This window comes from Heptranchias perlo, unplaced genomic scaffold (assembly GCF_035084215.1).
Source record: "Heptranchias perlo isolate sHepPer1 unplaced genomic scaffold, sHepPer1.hap1 HAP1_SCAFFOLD_347, whole genome shotgun sequence".
In the NCBI taxonomy this organism is placed as follows: Eukaryota; Metazoa; Chordata; class Chondrichthyes; order Hexanchiformes; family Hexanchidae; genus Heptranchias; species Heptranchias perlo.
The window spans coordinates 86,213-90,758 of record NW_027139359.1 but is presented as its reverse complement, the minus strand read 5'-3'; positions in this window follow the sequence as shown (position 1 = coordinate 90,758).

The following is a 4,546-nucleotide window of genomic DNA, read 5'->3' as shown; positions in this document are numbered from 1 at the left end:
AAATGTTGGTCGCGCTCGCCCCCATTTTGTCCGGGACGGACTCCCCGCTGGCCTCCATTTGGTCCAAGCCCGGCTGCCGTCCCTGCAGCCGTGCTGCCCCTGTGCAAATACACTTCCAAATACACAAATACATCATAAATATACAGGTAATATATATATATATTATAAACACAAGTTGTTGTTGTTGGTGGTGGTGGTCTGATGATAAAGACCGCCACTCTGGCATCACTCTGGCATGACTGGGTGCAACCTGGGAACCCTGGCTGCACCCTGGCATCATTCTGGGTTGACTGCGGGATCACTGGGGACACTCTGTTGGCTACTTGCCGCCATCTGACCAAGATGGCGGCTGGCGCAGCCGCCATTTTTCCAAAATGTAGGCCTGGCTGTCCTCCATTTCGTCCAAGGTGGTGGCCAAGTTGGCCTCCATTTTGTCCAATGAGGTAGCCAAGCTGGCATCCATTTTGTCCAAGGTGGTGGCCAAGCTGGCCTCCATTTTGTCCAATGAGGTAGCCAAGCTGGCCTCCATTTTGTCCAAGATGGTGGCGACGCGGGCCTCATTTTGTACGGCATGGGAGCCGCGTGAGCGGCGAATTTTTTGAAAATGTTGGTCGCGCTCGCCCCCATTTTGTCCGGGACGGACTCCCCGCTGGCCTCCATTTGGTCCAATGTGGTGGCCAAGTTGGCCTCCATTTTGTCCAATGTGGTAGCCAAGCTGGCCTCCATTTTGTCCAATGAGGTAGCCAAGCTGGCCTCCATTTTGTCCAAGGTGGTGGCGACGCGGGCCTCATTTTGTACGGCATGGGAGCCGCGAGAGCGGCGAATTTTTTGAAAATGTTGGTCGCGCTCGCCCCCATTTTGTCCGGGACGGACTCCCCGCTGGCCTCCATTTGGTCCAAGCCCGGCTGCCGTCCCTGCAGCCGTGCTGCCCCTGTGCAAATACACTTCCAAATACACAAATACATCATAAATATACAGGTAATATATATATATATTATAAACACAAGTTGTTGTTGTTGGTGGTGGTGGTCTGATGATAAAGACCGCCACTCTGGCATCACTCTGGCATGACTGGGTGCAACCTGGGAATCCTGGCTGCACCCTGGCATCATTCTGGGTTGACTGCGGGATCACTGGGGACACTCTGTTGGCTACTTGCCGCCATCTGACCAAGATGGCGGCTGGCGCAGCCGCCATTTTTCCAAAATGTAGGCCTGGCTGTCCTCCATTTCGTCCAAGGTGGTGGCCAAGTTGGCCTCCATTTTGTCCAATGAGGTAGCCAAGCTGGCATCCATTTTGTCCAAGGTGGTGGCCAAGCTGGCCTCCATTTTGTCCAATGAGGTAGCCAAGCTGGCCTCCATTTTGTCCAAGATGGTGGCGACGCGGGCCTCATTTTGTACGGCATGGGAGCCGCGTGAGCGGCGAATTTTTTGAAAATGTTGGTCGCGCTCGCCCCCATTTTGTCCGGGACGGACTCCCCGCTGGCCTCCATTTGGTCCAATGTGGTGGCCAAGTTGGCCTCCATTTTGTCCAATGTGGTAGCCAAGCTGGCCTCCATTTTGTCCAATGAGGTAGCCAAGCTGGCCTCCATTTTGTCCAAGGTGGTGGCGACGCGGGCCTCATTTTGTACGGCATGGGAGCCGCGTGAGCGGCGAATTTTTTGAAAATGTTGGTCGCGCTCGCCCCCATTTTGTCCGGGACGGACTCCCCGCTGGCCTCCATTTGGTCCAAGCCCGGCTGCCGTCCCTGCAGCCGTGCTGCCCCTGTGCAAATACACTTCCAAATATACAAATACATCATAAATATACAGGTAATACATATACATTATAAACACAAGTTGTTGTTGGTGGTGGTGGTGGTCTGATGATAAAGACCGCCACTCTGGCATCACTCTGGCATGACTGGGTGCAACCTGGGAACCCTGGCTGCACCCTGGCATCATTCTGGGTTGACTGCGGGATCACTGGGGACACTCTGTTGGCTACTTGCCGCCATCTGACCAAGATGGCGGCTGGCGCAGCCGCCATTTTTCCAAAATGTAGGCCTGGCTGTCCTCCATTTCGTCCAAGGTGGTGGCCAAGTTGGCCTCCATTTTGTCCAATGAGGTAGCCAAGCTGGCATCCATTTTGTCCAAGGTGGTGGCCAAGCTGGCCTCCATTTTGTCCAATGAGGTAGCCAAGCTGGCCTCCATTTTGTCCAAGATGGTGGCGACGCGGGCCTCATTTTGTACGGCATGGGAGCCGCGTGAGCGGCGAATTTTTTGAAAATGTTGGTCGCGCTCGCCCCCATTTTGTCCGGGACGGACTCCCCGCTGGCCTCCATTTGGTCCAATGTGGTGGCCAAGTTGGCCTCCATTTTGTCCAATGTGGTAGCCAAGCTGGCCTCCATTTTGTCCAATGAGGTAGCCAAGCTGGCCTCCATTTTGTCCAAGGTGGTGGCGACGCGGGCCTCATTTTGTACGGCATGGGAGCCGCGAGAGCGGCGAATTTTTTGAAAATGTTGGTCGCGCTCGCCCCCATTTTGTCCGGGACGGACTCCCCGCTGGCCTCCATTTGGTCCAAGCCCGGCTGCCGTCCCTGCAGCCGTGCTGCCCCTGTGCAAATACACTTCCAAATACACAAATACATCATAAATATACAGGTAATATATATATATATTATAAACACAAGTTGTTGTTGTTGGTGGTGGTGGTCTGATGATAAAGACCGCCACTCTGGCATCACTCTGGCATGACTGGGTGCAACCTGGGAACCCTGGCTGCACCCTGGCATCATTCTGGGTTGACTGCGGGATCACTGGGGACACTCTGTTGGCTACTTGCCGCCATCTGACCAAGATGGCGGCTGGCGCAGCCGCCATTTTTCCAAAATGTAGGCCTGGCTGTCCTCCATTTCGTCCAAGGTGGTGGCCAAGTTGGCCTCCATTTTGTCCAATGAGGTAGCCAAGCTGGCATCCATTTTGTCCAAGGTGGTGGCCAAGCTGGCCTCCATTTTGTCCAATGAGGTAGCCAAGCTGGCCTCCATTTTGTCCAAGATGGTGGCGACGCGGGCCTCATTTTGTACGGCATGGGAGCCGCGTGAGCGGCGAATTTTTTGAAAATGTTGGTCGCGCTCGCCCCCATTTTGTCCGGGACGGACTCCCCGCTGGCCTCCATTTGGTCCAATGTGGTGGCCAAGTTGGCCTCCATTTTGTCCAATGTGGTAGCCAAGCTGGCCTCCATTTTGTCCAATGAGGTAGCCAAGCTGGCCTCCATTTTGTCCAAGGTGGTGGCGACGCGGGCCTCATTTTGTACGGCATGGGAGCCGCGAGAGCGGCGAATTTTTTGAAAATGTTGGTCGCGCTCGCCCCCATTTTGTCCGGGACGGACTCCCCGCTGGCCTCCATTTGGTCCAAGCCCGGCTGCCGTCCCTGCAGCCGTGCTGCCCCTGTGCAAATACACTTCCAAATACACAAATACATCATAAATATACAGGTAATATATATATATATTATAAACACAAGTTGTTGTTGTTGGTGGTGGTGGTCTGATGATAAAGACCGCCACTCTGGCATCACTCTGGCATGACTGGGTGCAACCTGGGAACCCTGGCTGCACCCTGGCATCATTCTGGGTTGACTGCGGGATCACTGGGGACACTCTGTTGGCTACTTGCCGCCATCTGACCAAGATGGCGGCTGGCGCAGCCGCCATTTTTCCAAAATGTAGGCCTGGCTGTCCTCCATTTCGTCCAAGGTGGTGGCCAAGTTGGCCTCCATTTTGTCCAATGAGGTAGCCAAGCTGGCATCCATTTTGTCCAAGGTGGTGGCCAAGCTGGCCTCCATTTTGTCCAATGAGGTAGCCAAGCTGGCCTCCATTTTGTCCAAGATGGTGGCGACGCGGGCCTCATTTTGTACGGCATGGGAGCCGCGTGAGCGGCGAATTTTTTGAAAATGTTGGTCGCGCTCGCCCCCATTTTGTCCGGGACGGACTCCCCGCTGGCCTCCATTTGGTCCAATGTGGTGGCCAAGTTGGCCTCCATTTTGTCCAATGTGGTAGCCAAGCTGGCCTCCATTTTGTCCAATGAGGTAGCCAAGCTGGCCTCCATTTTGTCCAAGGTGGTGGCGACGCGGGCCTCATTTTGTACGGCATGGGAGCCGCGAGAGCGGCGAATTTTTTGAAAATGTTGGTCGCGCTCGCCCCCATTTTGTCCGGGACGGACTCCCCGCTGGCCTCCATTTGGTCCAAGCCCGGCTGCCGTCCCTGCAGCCGTGCTGCCCCTGTGCAAATACACTTCCAAATACACAAATACATCATAAATATACAGGTAATATATATATATATTATAAACACAAGTTGTTGTTGTTGGTGGTGGTGGTCTGATGATAAAGACCGCCACTCTGGCATCACTCTGGCATGACTGGGTGCAACCTGGGAATCCTGGCTGCACCCTGGCATCATTCTGGGTTGACTGCGGGATCACTGGGGACACTCTGTTGGCTACTTGCCGCCATCTGACCAAGATGGCGGCTGGCGCAGCCGCCATTTTTCCAAAATGTAGGCCTGGCT